Below are 15717 nucleotides of genomic sequence, written 5' to 3' on the forward strand. Positions count from 1 at the left end.
AGGTGGTCCAGTTTCCTAGCCATGTAGGGCCAGGTTCAAACAATAAAGTTTTTCACAAGACAGAAACTGGAGTAGACCCATAATTAAGTTCCAAAGGGAGCTGACCTAGCTCCAGAACTGAGTCACAGATGGAGTCAGTTCATTCCATTCCCACTACCACTGGGATTGGAATCCCCTCAATATGCATGCATGTATGTATGTACATATCTAGATCTGTGTCTCCATATCCATCTCTATCTGTAAGTAACCCCTATCCCAAAATCCATTGTTATGGGATTCTGTCCACATTAATGGAGATGAATGCCATCCCTTGTGAGGGAGAGGATAGAGTTGGTGAGAATATTGTAGAGATATTATTGGTGATGATATTGTATATAGAGAGCTTCTGCCTTCACCAATCTCCACTTTGGTATCCTGAGGGACTCTTGGCACTCTTCAAGTACTAGGCTTTTTCAACCACCAAGATGTTTGATATGTCTGGTTTTTGGTTTCTAGAGAGAAAATAGAAGAAGCCAGCCTCCCTTCAGAGTGCTGAAGGAAGAGACTTTGGGAAGACATGAGAGGCACTAACAGTCTCCATCACATCCCTATTCCCAGCTTGGTACCTGAGAGACTTTGGGGAGTTTCCCCTTGGGTAAAATTTAGTATTCTCCTTTGCTGAGCTGACTAACATGGCTCCCAGTGAGAGAGCTCTTATTTTGTGTTATCTGGTATATAGTTCTTTTATGTATATCTTCTCTGATTTGTTTTGCTATGATTTGGATAAATGGATGTCTTTGCTATTTGCTATGGGTGATCATTGTGGATCTAGTATCTGATGAGAAGGAGGTAAAACCTTGAGCCTCTAACCAAAAGACGAAGCAATTAGCAGTTAGGTAAAAGCTGGTTATATTCCTTAAACAAACGGTAGTTAAAGGAGATGACAAATATATTTCTAGCACTGTTCCACTTCCTGTTTCCCCTTTAGTCAGAAATAAAAGTCTTAACACTTTGGAACACAGTCTTACAAAAGTGATTGTTGAAAACTATCTTCACTTTTATTTGGAAAAATTAAATACTATTAGAAATTTTAAAAAAAGAAATAAAAGTCTCCCTTGGAGAAAAGTGGGGTAGCAGGGGCTATACATGCTTATTTGATGTCCCTTTGAGCTACATACAAGAGATCTCATCTTGCCTCACTTACCATGGGACCTCACTATACTTGGAGAGCTCATCCTCTCTTTCCTGCTATGGATATATAATGTGTAATAGAGAATAAGAACAAATAAATAGAAATTTTAAAAGTGAGGTAGTGTGAGAGGAAGGACATTATTAGCTTGGGAGAAAGGGAGTAATTATGCCACCAGGAGTGGCCAAAATCCAATAGAAGGTCATTGTGGTCAGGTTGCATTGGCTAAATAAAGTTCATCCCTCATTACCCCATTTGCTAATAACTTTCCCTCTCAGTCCTCACTCTTTTATAATGTGCTTATCATGTGATATTGTATAAAAGTTCTCCATATTTGTATTTTGTCAGTCTACCAAATTCTTACATTTGATGAGGTTAGGGACTCTTATTTAAATTTTAATCTCTCCTAGCATCTGCATGGCAGACTAAAAACAGTCAGGTCTTAATACAGGCTTGTTGAATGAATAAATTAATGAATTAAAGTGCAATTTCTGAGGTTAGACTGAGGCTTATCCAGAACATGAAGAGTAATTTAGGCAGAGCTTATGGAATTATATATATGGAAAGGAGGATTGGGTATTTGAGAATGTAGCTGTATTTCCATCAGATCAGTGATCCTGGGACTTTTCCTATTGGATAGTGACCAATAGTGAGGTGATCAACCAAAAAACTCGCAGAATTTACTCTATGCCAATATTTCATGAGTTTTCTATTCCTCGTCTCATTTCTGATAGCATGTGTTCTAGATTTAATTAGTGTGATTGCTTAGAGAAGCTAGGTAGTGCAGTGGATATTGCACCATGCTTGGAAACAGGAAGTCCTGAGTTCAATTACAGTTTCAGACACTCATTAGACATCAGTCACTTGGCCCTGTTTGCCTCAGTTTCCTCCTCTGTAAAACGAGTTGGAAAAGGAAATGACAAACTACACCTGTATCTTTGCCAAGAAGAGCCCAAATGGGGTCATGAGGAGTCAGATGTGACCGAAATGACTGAACATATAAGAAATGTCCACGGCATGAAAAGCAAAGGAAAACATTTATGGGGTAGAATGAATCATAGGATCATAGGCCCAGACCTCAAAGGGATTTCAGGGATCATCTAGATCAAATCCCCTTATTTTACAAATGAAGAAAGCCAGGTCTCGGAGATTGACCAGAGTCACAGAGATGTAGGCTCTGAATTCGGATCCTCAGACTCCAAGGCAGAGCTCTTTCCACTGTACCGTGAACTAGCTCTGGGAAGATCTTTCCAATGGTCCAAAACTAATAGGCACCAGTGCTTCCCTGCTTGTGAGTAAATTAGTCAGAGGAAAGTTTTACTTAAAAAAACCTGAAGCCATTTTTAGACATTGTAAGTCAGGTAAGTTAAAGTAGACCAAGGCCCCCAGAGTTTTTATTCACTCTTCTCTTCCTCAACCCCTCCCATCCTCGGCCCTCTAAACTCACTTATAATTCTAAGAAAAGATTCAGTCCCAACACTACCTAGAGCCCCTCCCCAGCCCTAGGAGAGAGAAGCTGCCACGATGAAGCACTCCCCTCTCCCTTCCTCAGCGTCCTCCCTGCCCCTGCCTCTTAATGACTGGGATCCCTTTAATCAAGGAGGCTACAGTGTTGCCCTGTGCGGGAATACATAACTTTTTTTTTTTTTTTTTTTTTTACTCTCCACCTCTGCCAGGGTCATTATTGAGTCCCTGTTATGTATCTCTGGCTTAGGAATAAGGGGTCAAATAAATGGGGAAAAGACTCACTCAAATCAGCTCTGTATGTGTGTGTGTGAGAGAGAGAGACAGAGACACAGAGAGAGCCAAAAACAGAGAGAGGGGGATACAAAGAGAGACACACAGAGACAAAGAGAGAAACACACACACACACACACACACACACACAGAGACAGAGAGACAGAGACAGAGAGAGAAACACAGAGAGAAATAAGAGAGACCAAGAGACAGACAGAGACAGAGACAGAGAGAGAGACAGAGGGGGGATACAAAGAGAGACACACACAGACAAAGAGAGAGACACAGAGAGAGAGAGAGACAGAGACAGATAGAGATAGAGAGAAATAAGAGACAGAGACCAAGAGACAGAGAGAGACAGAGGGGGGGATACAAAGAGAGACACACACAGACAAAGAGAGAGAGACACAGAGAGAGAGAGACCGACAGAGACAGAGACAGACAGAGACAGACAGAGACACAGAGAGAAATAAGAGACAGAGACCAAGAGACAGAGACAGAGAGAGACGGGGGAGGAGGGATACAAAGAGAGACACACACAGACAGAGAGAGAGAGACACCGAGAGAGAGCCAGAGCCAGAGACAGATGGAAAGAGGGAGAGAGAGAGAAGGAGGGAAGGAGGGAGAGAGAAACAGAGAAACACAGAGACACACAAAGAGAGAGGGAAAGGGAAAGGGAGGGGAAGAGAGAGTTTCAGCTTCACAATACTTTTGTTCATAAGAATCTGGTGAAAATATGAGGAAGGTTCAAAGCATCTAGGAGGGCTTGCTTCCTCAAATAGACTCCATTTTGTTGATGGTTGTGTTCGTTCTTTCAGTCATATCTGACTCTTTGTGACTCCTTTTGAGGTTTTCTTGGCAGACACTGGAGTTATTTGACATTTTACAAATGAGGAAACTGAGAAAATCAGGGGTAAGTGACTTGCCCAGGATTACGTAGCTAGAAAATGTCTGAGGCTGGATTTGAACTCAGGAAAATGAATCCTTTTGACTCCAGGCCAAAGATTCTATTTTCTGCCCAGCTACCCCCAACTATCCCATAGAAAATAATAAATGTAAATACAAAGAGAAGGAAAATGATTTTAAAATTTACAAGGAAATAAAACCCAAATAAAAAACGAGCAAAGCAGAATGCTTATACATATGTGACATATATCACAATAATATATATAACATACATCTGTAAAAATACATAAAATAAAACATACATATATGTAATATATAAAACACATATAAAGCAGAACTGTGCAAAATATATCTAAAACAGAGCAGAACACATATATAGTATAAGATATATATGCACAATGCAATATAACCATTGCCACACATAAATACATGAATAATATAATAGCCCATCTATCCACATATTTCATGCATGTGCACACATGTAAACATACATATACTGAATCAGATTAAACTCTTATATGCTTCCGGATTTTGAGGAAAGTGCTTTACAGATTTTAAAATGATATATAAATGCAGTTATTCTAAGTTTAAAAAAAACAAAAACAATTGTGAAAGGTACTTCTAGGAATGCTTTCAAGACTATCAATGAATCAAGTATTTATTAAATAAATGTTGAGTATGGAGGAGAAGAAAAAGCAAAAATTGTCCTTGCTCTCAAAGAGCATGTGTGTACATATATGTATATAGGCATAAAGATACATTTGGTATTTGGTGGCAAAATAGAGTGTTGGGTGTAGACATGAGTTCAAATTCAACTTCAGATACTTAATAGTTGTGTGATCCTATGCAACTGATGTCCTTGATCACGTAGGATCAAATAAGATAATAAAGTGCAATATGAATATTAGCTATTATATATTAATTAATATATAAAATATAAACATGGAGTAGATTGAAGTAGATTAATCAGTAAAAACAGGGAAAAGCAGAATAGACAGAAGATAAAATTAGAAGAATATATAACTAGGAGGGCCAATGGATAGAGCATGTCATGGAGTGAGAAAGATAGGAATGAATTAAGTTCTGGCCTCAGATTCTTACTAGCTGTGAGAATCTCAGGATGTCACTTCTGTTTGCCTTAGTTTCTTCATCTGTAAAAAAGGGATAATGATATCATCTATCTTGCAGTGTTGTAGGGATGATCAAAACACAATAATTGAAATGTGTAGCATCTAAGATCTATAAGGAACTGACACAACTAAAGACCAATAATGCAAATTATTCAGTTAATAGTTAAAGAACACAGAAAAGACAATTTTTGAAGGAGGAAACACAAATTATTAATAACCACATGAAAACTTTCTGAATTTCCCTAATAATCAGGGAAATGCTAATTATGACAACTTCAAGATCCCTACCGCTATATACATTTTGGCATGGCAAAAATAGTAAAATGAAGTTTACCCTTTAGAAATTATTTTTTTCAATTAAAATTTATTTTTATTTTCCTTTCTATAGCCCTTCTCCCTTACTGGAAAAAGAAAAAGAAAAAAAGCCTAATTAAACAAAACAAATTCATATGTTGGTCTCATTCTAACATTTTATCTGTGACTACTCTGTCAGAAGGTAGGTAGCATCATCAGTTGTCTGGAACCATGGTTGATCATTGTGTTGATTGGAGCTCTTAAGTCTTTCAAATTTGTTCATTTAAACATGTTACAGCTTAAATCATTCTCCTGGTTCTACTCACTTGTCAGCATTAGTTTATATACATATTCCCAGGTTTTATTTTTGAAATAATCTCTTTCTTTATTGCCATCATAGCATGATAGTATTTCATTACATTAATGCATTGTAATTTGTTCAGGCATTTATAAAATATATCATTGACAGAACCATAGAGAAACAGATACTATTACATTTTTGATGGGATTGCCAGTTGGTGGAAACATTTTGGAGAGTAATATCGCAATATGTATTGAGTCACAATACTTATTACTAACCCAGCTAATTTCATTACAAGGAGTCTATTTCCCAAATATCTTTATCAACAGAAAAAAATGTTCAATCTGTATTATATATTGCAATTATAGAGTAGACATGAATTTATATCTACTTTATAATTACAGAAAAATAGAATCAATTATCAGAGAATGGCTGAATGAATTATGATTATATTATCTCTTTTACAAGCTTATAGCTATCACTTGGTTTTTAAAAATGATTTTTGAATGTTGCTACTAAGAATTCTTGTTGAGTTTATGTCCAATATGCATTTTTTCCTTTGAAATCTAGCTTTTAGCCTACATTGAATTTCTTGCTGTCTAGGGAAGGAGGGTGGGGGGAAGATAGAAAGAAAAATTTGGAACACAATGTTTTGCAAGGGTGAACGCTGAAAACTGTCATTGCATATATTTTGAAAATAAAAGGCTATTATTAAAAATTTTTTAAAAATACTTAAATGTTCTTGAAATGATCACATGTCTTTCTTTCCATTGGGGGTACTGAAGAGAATATTCCTTTTCATATCACTCTAATAAATGCTTAAAAGGTTTAAAAAAGAGAGAGAGAAATTTTGTGTTTAGATGTTTTCAAGTCATTTTATTTTTCTGTGTTTGGTCCCTGGAGTATCCTTGTCCCATAGCAGGTTTTTACGGTCAGGTTCTTTTTGTTTGCTCATTCTTCCAACCTACTACTTGGCTTTTGACATTAGTGTTGGAGTGTGTGGCCTAAGCTTCTGCTCTTTTATGTCCTTCTGCTGCTTTCACAGCTCCGTCTGGAGGTCTGCAGACTTTCAGTGCCATCTGGGGGAAGTCTACCGGCTGCCTTCTTCATCTAAGCTTGGCTAGGTGGGTCTGTTTGGCTTGTGTAGAGCTGAGACTTGTTAGACAGTTGCTGAACTCAACCATTATTAGCTGGGAAGCACTATCTATTCAGAACGAGTGAACTGCTGGCTCCTTGTGATTTTAGTCTCCCTTGCTTGGTTAGTCCATTGCAGGCTTAAGTGTTAGGCTAAGGGGAGACACAGCGAAGTTTCTGCATCTTATTCCTTACTCGGTGTAGAGCTGGGGCCCTCTTTGCCCAGGAGCTCCTCTTGGCCCTGGGTCTGTTACCCAGCACTGGGTAATGGTGCCAGAGGTGTCAGATGGCACCTGTTCTTTCTCCAGTCCTAGTTGGGGGGTGCCTTGGGTTATTTTTCTGCCCCAGGGTTTCCTCTCCTGATGCTCTCTGTCTTGGCTTCTTTTTTATCCCTAGGGGTGAGAAAACTCCCTATTCCTTCTGGACAGGACCCATATTCTTAGCTAGTCTTCTTCCTCTCAGTGTCAGCCAGCCTCTCTGTATTTCTAAGCTGCCCTAGCCTGGAAAATTGACTCCTTGTGTCTTTTTTCAATATTCAGTCTGGTGTGTTTTCTAGGTGGTTGTAGAGAAGGTATGCTGGAGAACTAAGGAAAAATGCTTCCTCTTTGTCACTCTGAATCTGCCTTCAATCATGACTTTATTACTATAATATGATGATGATATGAAACAATTTACATAAAACATTCAGAGAAATATAGAAAAGTCTATATGAAGTAACATAGAAACAGAACTATACATACATATGCTACATCTATTTAAAAAAAAACATATAAGGAGACCAGTAATTTTGCTGGCAGGAATGTATGTCAAGGGCATATAGAGATATTTATACCATTTGATCCAGTGACACACTGCTAATATAACCTCATTTGATCCTCTTGGAATTGTCCCAAGTTGATTTGCATGGCAACCAGGAACATTATGGGGGATGGAAGGAACTTTGTCACATCCTTTTGCAGTTTTGCTAATGATTTGAAACAATGCAGGCTACTGATCAGAAATTTTCAAACCTCAAGTCCTGTGGGAGACTGTGATCAGGTGGTCCTAACCCAGGAAGAGGAAAAGCTGTCTAAAAGACAAGCATAAAAATGTCTAAGGGTTTTTATAGCTCTATGTCTGGATATGGATTCTGGGGTGTTTAGTGAAGTTATAAAGCGATGGGGCTGGTGAACCCTCCCCCTCAAGTTGATGTAGTAACTTAAGATCAATAGATGGTCCCAGAGAGAAGCAAAAGATTTAATAGCAGTAAAGGGGCTCAGCAGACAGCAGTTTAGCAGAGAAAACAGAGAACCATCTGACCTTTTTAAATGTAGAAAGCAGTTCACTGTATCAATCAATCAATCAACAAGAATTTATTAAGCCTTTACTATGTGCCAGGAACTGCACTAAGCATGGCGGAATTTAAAAAACAATTCTTGTCCCCAAAAGGTTTACATTTAATTGAGGACACAATATATACATAGGTAATAAAAGACATAGACAAAGTAGATAGATACCTTAAAGGAGAGGTCTTTAGCAGCTGCTAAATTTTAATTTCTTTGGTTCTGCTTTGTTAAAAACTCAAGAGTCTTGGGTAAGAATTTTGTCCCTTGCTTTACATATTTGATTATTTTTGGTGATGATTATTAAATTCGTGATGAAAAAATTAAAACAAAATGAAGGTGCCACATTTAGATCAAAGATGAAGCAAAAATGAATGAGAGCAGCAGGATATTGCAGTGACTGGAGACCAAGTCATATGATGATCATGAGAAAGAACCGGGTATGGTCGGCCTCAGAAAAGATTTAGAGGAAGACATGAGAACTGTCTTCAAGTATTTGGAGGGCTTTCAGGTGGAAGAACAAGGAAGTTCATTCTGCTTGTCCTCAAAAGTCAGGATGAGAAGCAATGAGTAGAGGAAGAGAGGTGAATATAGGCACAGTGGGAGGAAATTAGATTTTTCCTAAAGTAAGTGGACTTCTTGAGAGATTTAGGCTAAATGACCACTTGTGGAGATTTGGGAGATTCCTGTCCAGTTACAATTGAACAAGATGAGCTTTGGGACTTCTTTTGTCTCTGAGATTTTGTGGTTGTTAGTTTGTGAATGTCAAAGACAAATATAAATGGTAAAAGGGTGCACGTAGTCTGAGGTGTGAGGGGAGGGGTATTTTTTTTTTTAATATAACTTTCAGGTCTGATTTAAGCACTAGCTTAGACGTACCTTGCCTCTATATCCCCCTGCCTGAGAAACTGTCCAAATGACCAGTCATTACTGACTTAGAATGACCATTTCAGTTTATTATGTACTAGGGACTGGTCAGGGTATAATCTGCCTGGTATAGCTAGTTGCTTTCAGGTCTATTTTCTAATGAAGGTCCTTGCCAGGAAATTTGAGAATTCAGACTAGTTATAATTTTTCCTTTTAGCAAAGTATTTCCCATCCATCCCCTTACATGAAGGTGCCCAAATAAGGGTTCCCTCCTATTGATGAATTGTATTTTCATTGCCTCTTAATATTTTGGACATTCTCATGACTCAGAGAATATCAGAGGGGGAGCATGAGATGATAAATTCTGGACTCATTCTCATAATCTACAGGCACACAAACAGATTGGGGCACCAGAGCTCAGATACTGCTGTCTCTTAGAAGGTCTAAGTATAATCCTGAGGGATTGGCAATGTCTTCTGAAACTATTGACTTAAGTTTTTATGCTGGTGTATTTTACCCCCAATATGAATTACCGGTGATTACCCTAATACTACCTAATCAATGAACATCAAATAGCTTTTTACAAAGGGATTTTGATGTTTAGTCATTCTTCAGTCATGTCTTTCACTCTGTAATCCCATTTAGATTTAAATTTTTTGCATCATCTTTGGGGTTTTCTTGACAAAGATAATAAAAAGAAGTTGGCCATCTTCTTTTCTATCTCATTTTACAGATGAGGAAACTGAGGCAAGCAGGGTTAAGTTTCTTTCCCAGGATCACAGAGCTAATAAGTTTCTGAGGTCAGATTTGAACCCAGGTTTTCCCGACTCCAGGCCCAGAACTTTATCTACTATGTCACCTATCTCCCCTTTACAAAGGGAGATTTACTGAAAAGATAGAGCAAAAATTGAATTATAAAAACTTCCTCCCTTAATCAGAGAATATGTTCCCTTCTACCACTTTGGGCCCTGAGAAAAATGGACTCCAGTTAAAGCATTTTCTACAAGGCATTGGACCCACCAAATTTACTTCGGATGACACAGGTGATGGACAAAGTAGCTCATTTGCTTACACAACATGGAACCTTGGCTGCCCAGTCAATCCACTGCTAGAATTAAGTTCGGGCTGGTGCATCTCATCAGACTTAGTTGCCAGCAAACTCCAATATGTTCTTCAGTTCTTAGACCACTGGTGGTTCTTTCAGAGTTTAGAAACTCCCATAGCCTCATCTATTATTTCTCCAACACGCATTCACCCAAGAGCAGGAAAGAAAGAAAAACAGATGGACCATATACTAATGGCTTCATGCTGTCCCGGGTGGGGAGGCTGTTGCTTGTCTCCCCATTGGAGGTTTATGGCAGTTGTCCTCACTCATCAAGAGGAAAGAGATCCATTTGTCCAATTAGTGCCTTTTATGAACACACAAAGTTCCAATTCAGTAGCCATTGGACACACACACACATACACACACACACACACACAAGACACACACACACACTCACACACAGGAGTATAAATGGACAGGAAGTAGAAACAGAATCCTGCACAAGCTTGAATTCCCAAACACGACTCTTCCATTTCATGTTATCATACGGTTCCAGAAGCTGATCTCCTCAGCATCCAGGTGTTTTAGTACCCAGCCCATTCCCATTCTCCTACCCCAACCCCCCACCCCCAAAACTCCCATTCCGTGCATATATGGCTAAATAAAAATAGAAACAAGGTGTTTGAGGAACAGGCCCTATAACTTGGACTAGAGGGTGGGGATTGAGAAAGGCTTCATGTCAAAGACGGTACTTGAAACAACTCTTGAAGGACCCCGGGGGATTCTGAGACACGGAAGTCAGCAGAGGGAGCTTTTTTATGTACATTAGGAACAGTCTGCCTCGGCCTCTTCTGAAACTATTTCGTTTATTTTCTACCCTATTTGTATAGCTTCCTATAATTCCTAGGTTTACTATATAATTGTCAATAATGGAGGTAGTATTGCAAGCTTAGACAGGCTAAGGTTTGAGTTTCTTCATAGAAGGAAGTCTGGCTGATCTAAGATTCCCCTCTACCTCTAAAATTCTACCTTTCCAGCCTCATCTCCTACTATTCCTTTTCATGACTTCTGTGCTGATGCTAACATTGATCATGCTCTGACTATGCCCTGCATTTTCCTGTCTCTGTTACTTATAATTCTTCACCTCGGCATGAAGGGAATGTGATTTGGGTATAGTCAAGTGTGCTTAGCTCACCTTGCAGAGAGCATTACCATTATTCCTTATCCTACTTGTTCATGACCCTTAAGAAAGGACCAATGGAAATTACTACCCCCAGATGGTCCTATACTCCTTTCCTATTCTCTTTGCATGTCTGGATTTATTTACAGGATTCTTTCCCCCTAGAATAATAGCCTTCTCTCTCATTTCTGCCTACTAAAATCCAACTTAAGACTCCTTCCTTGATCTTTATGGGTGTAAAGGATCTTGGTTCTCTATGGCATTTTGCTTATGTCCTTTCTGTAGCCCTCAGCTGCATTTTGCCTTGAAGGATAATTATCTGTTATTTGTTGTGTTTTTAATTGTGACTGACACTTTTTAACCCCATTTAGAGTTTTCTTGGGAAAGATACTGGAGTGGTTTGCCATTTCCTTCTCCAGCTCATTTTACAGATGGAGAACCTGGTTCTTTCAGAGTTTAGAAACTCCCATAGCCTCATCTATTATTTCTCCAACACGCATTCACCCAAGAGCAGGAAAGAGAGAAAAACAGATGGACCATATACTAACTGGGTTAAGTAATTTGCCCAGGATCACACAACTAGTAAGTTCTGGGTCCAGATTTGAAATACAAAAGATGAGTCTTTCTGCCAGGCCTGGCATTCTATGCACTTCACCACCTATCTGTGCAATTATCTGTATAGATGGCTATAATTATTATAAGCTCCTTTTAAAGCTGATAGTTGCCCTATTTGACCCCGCCTTTCCTGCTATTACTAAGTCTGATGAATCATTTGGAAGACAATAATAATCACAGTTAACATTTACATAGTGTTTTAATGTTTGAAAACTAGATGTACATATATATATATAATTTGCATATATATATGTATACACCTGTTTATATACACATATTAAATATATAAAATCTCCTTTGATCCTTATCAACAACTCAATGAGGCAGGACTATTATTACTAATTTACAGATGAAGAAACTGAGGATGAGAAAGGTGACTTGTGACTTGTGCAGGCTCAGATACTAGTAAGTATCTAAGACAGAAAAGGAGGAGGATGAAAGAAGTTTGGGTCATCCAAAGGGAGATGAAGTCTTTCTTCTTGAGAAGTAATCAAGTTGAACAGGGAACCTAACTTACATTGGTAACTCATTTACTTAGGTGTTTTCATTTCAGGTTGCCAGGTTCCAGGGCCTACATGGGAGCTTTTGGCCTGCCTTAGCCATGAAAACGTGGTGAAGATTTCCTCTCAAATGACATTGCAATTCAGCAGCTCATAAAGCCAGTTTTTGGATTAACTTGATCTTCAGCAATTTCACTTGTGAATCTTGGGTTTTATAGATATTCCTAGGAGGAATTAAGATGGAAAATCAGACTCTCAATTTGACTAAATGCAGGTCTAAACACAGGCTTGGAGACTTTGTCAGGCAAAATAGCATTAGTCAACAACTAATTTAATCTATAATCTTTATAATTTGATACCAATTTTTTTGTCAGGGTGTCAATTTAGCTGTATACCATCTAATCTAAAGAAAACCTCTTCCTTCAGGGACTTTTATGAGGCATAAGATAATCCTTTTGAAAAGGCTAGTAGATCTATAGCCTGGCATAGCGGTATCCATCCCATTTTTTTATGAAGTGAAATATTACTATCATTTTAAAAATTGGCACCATATTATAGGGCCTAAAAAGAGGGAACAAAGACTAAAAAGAAGAGGGAGAAGGCAAAAGATGATAGAGGGATCTCTTATGTTTAGAGATTAATTATTGAGTCAGCTAATCATGAAGCTTAGGAAGAATAAATCTCATTAATGGAACTCTAATAGATATCAGGTCTGCTGTTCCTGTCTTGAATACCAAAATTTTCCTGAATCCTTGATCTCCAAGCCTAAAAAGTAAGAATTTTCTAAGGAAAATCTATTCCTGTTTCATCAGTGGAGTTTCCATTTGATACAAGTCTCAGTTCTGTGAACTTTGGCTGGAATGGCAGGCCAGAATTAGAGCTTTCTGGGTATCCCTGATGCATCTTTAAGGAGTTATAGGAAACCTTGTAAAATTTTTGTCTCTTAAAGAGTTAGGTAGTTCAGGGGAGACCAATTAGCTGAAACATCAAGAATGAAATCAAAAGTGAAACATTTTTGTTCATGTGATCTTTTATTGATTCTACTCTGCTGGTTTCCATGCAATTCTTGGAGCCGTTACGAACTTAGGGTTCATCAAAGAATCAAACAAACCAGTAATGTATTAAGTAAAGGCCATTTATTGTGGGATATTTTAGCTCACATTTGATACCTAAGAAAATGGGAAAGATGAGGAAATTGGGGCAATAAGGCAAAAATATGACCAAGTCAAATGCCAATAGCTTGGGTACACTAAACTAGTGTTTGGACCACCAACAGAGAAGGAAGGTCAGGATAGTGAGGGTTCTTTGCGAAGACTGCCCTCAATCTTAGTGTTTTTGATTTGCTGAGATTTCTAATAAAGCTACCATGGGAGTTACCTGAGGTAGTCAGTAAACAAATATTTATTAAGTACTTACTAGAAGTACTTAATACTATAATAAGAATTTAAATCTGGCCTCAGTAGCTTTGTGATCTTGGGCAAGTCACCCAGTTCTGCCTCAGTTTCCTCCTCTGTAAAATGAACTGGAGCTCATAGTGTTTTGCTTATCCCCTTCCTGAAGCACTTAACTGCATTTTACCTTGAAGGGTAATCATTTGTCAGTTTTTTTAAATCATGACCAACTCTTTATGACTCCATCTGGGGTTTTCTTGGAAAAGATCTTGAAGTGGTTAGCTATGAAAACCCCAAATGGGGTCATGAAGAATTGGATATGTCTGAAATGACTGAACAATAACAACTTGCTATAAGCCAGGGACAGTGCTGATGATTAAAAAAAAAAAAGGCAAAATAACCCCCACCTTCAAAGAGATTATATGGAGAGGCAACATATAAATTAAAATTCACAGATAAATAGGATCAAATAAGATAGCATATGGAAAGTGTTTTGGAAACATCAGAATATGCTATATTAAGCACATAGAAGGTATAGATTGGAGGTAACATAAGAGGGGGTGTATGTGTAAGAGGGCTAAAAAGGCTTCCTCCAGCCAAGTATTAAAGGAAAAAAAAAAGTATTCTACTAAGCCAAGATAAGGAAGGAGAGCAGTCCAGACATGGGGTACAAAAGTTTCAATGTACTCCAAAGCAGCTGAAGAGGGTAGACTTGATGGGGGCGGGTTGGGTTCTCACTCAGATGTACTGGCCAGGGTCCTGTTATTGATATCATAGGTGGGAAAACAACAGAGAACCAGCTGGACCAAATAAGAATTATATACACGGCACTGCAAAAAAAAAAAAAAATTCCAGAAAATGGCAACAGGAAGTGAACAGTCAACAAGCATTTGTTAATTCCCTACTTTCTGCCAGACCTTGTGCTAAGTGCTGGGGATAAAAGAAATAAAAGACATCCCGATTTCTTCTTGAGGAGGTTACAGTGTAATGGGGGACACAATTTGTAAATAACTATGTACAAAAAAGATATATAGGCTAATTTCTCTAATTAGTCATTTGGAGCATTTTTTTTTTTTTCATAGAGCTCGCCTATATGTCTTTTCTTGAAAACTTTCTGTTCATGCCTTTAGAAAATGTATCTATTGGGAAATGGCTCATACTGGAAATAATCAACAGAAGAAAGGACAGACATTAAGGGAACTTGGGAAAGACTTCTCACAGAAGGTGAATTTAGTCAGTTTTTAAGAAAGCCAAAGAAGTGATGAGACAGAGATGAGAGGGAGTTCCAGGGATTGGGCAGTGAGTGAAAATGCCTAGTTTTAGAGACGGAGTGTCTTCTACTATAGATGTTCATGTGGACTATATGTGGCTGACTTGTGGTAAAGCCTTTTGAGCTCATATTCATCTGACCAGTCACAGTGAGACACACTGGGGGTGTTCTTGACTGGGGATGTTCAGAAGAGGGGAGGGTTTGGAGGAAAAAAATAATGAGTTCCGTTTGATTGTGTTGAGTTTCAGATGAATATGAGACATCTGGTTCAAAATGTCCAATAGGCAGTTGGATATTCAAAGACTGGAGGTCAAAGAAGAGGTTAGTGCTAGACAAATAAATCTGAGAACCATTAACATAAAAAGGAGATTTGAAACCATGGGAACTGATGAGATCACCAAGCAAAATAGTATGGAGGAGGAAGAGAAGAAGGTCCAGGAGAGAGCCTTGGGAGACAGTCTTTTACCTTATCTTGTCTGACTGTAGACCTTCCCATGACTTCTGGGACTTGTCCAGAACATTTTGTGAGAACTCCTCTCTCACTTTCAGGCATCTGTGTCTCTGTTTCTCTCTGCCTCTGTCTCTGTCTTCTTCCCTCTCTCTTTCTTTCTCATTTTCTCTTTCGTACAAATGACAAAGACTTGGCTGGTTTTGTTCCATGCTCTCCTACAAACAATTACTCTCTTTTATTATAAAATGAAGAGTTTTAGTCTCTTTAAGTTGTAAGTCTGTAAGTCTAGGAGCTCTCTGCTGATTTTAAAAAATCTAGCTTCAATCCCTTCCCTAATTCCATTCCTTCATTTCTTTCAGTCTGCAAGTAATCTCTACCCAGATGCCTACTGAGCACTTCAAATTGT

General features: G+C 38.3%; 1 long non-coding RNA gene across 1 annotated transcript in view; it reads left to right on the forward strand.

Moving 5' to 3' along the window:
* LOC141563028 (uncharacterized) overlaps positions 1-15717 on the forward strand; it is a 158228-nt gene that overhangs the window by 67416 nt on the left and 75095 nt on the right. Inside the window, exon 2 of the long non-coding RNA XR_012488311.1 lies at positions 15109-15181. This is a non-coding gene — a long non-coding RNA (uncharacterized LOC141563028). The remainder of the gene's footprint in view (positions 1-15108; positions 15182-15717) is intronic.

Source organism: Sminthopsis crassicaudata, chromosome 3 (genome assembly GCF_048593235.1).
Source record: "Sminthopsis crassicaudata isolate SCR6 chromosome 3, ASM4859323v1, whole genome shotgun sequence".
In the NCBI taxonomy this organism is placed as follows: Eukaryota; Metazoa; Chordata; class Mammalia; order Dasyuromorphia; family Dasyuridae; genus Sminthopsis; species Sminthopsis crassicaudata.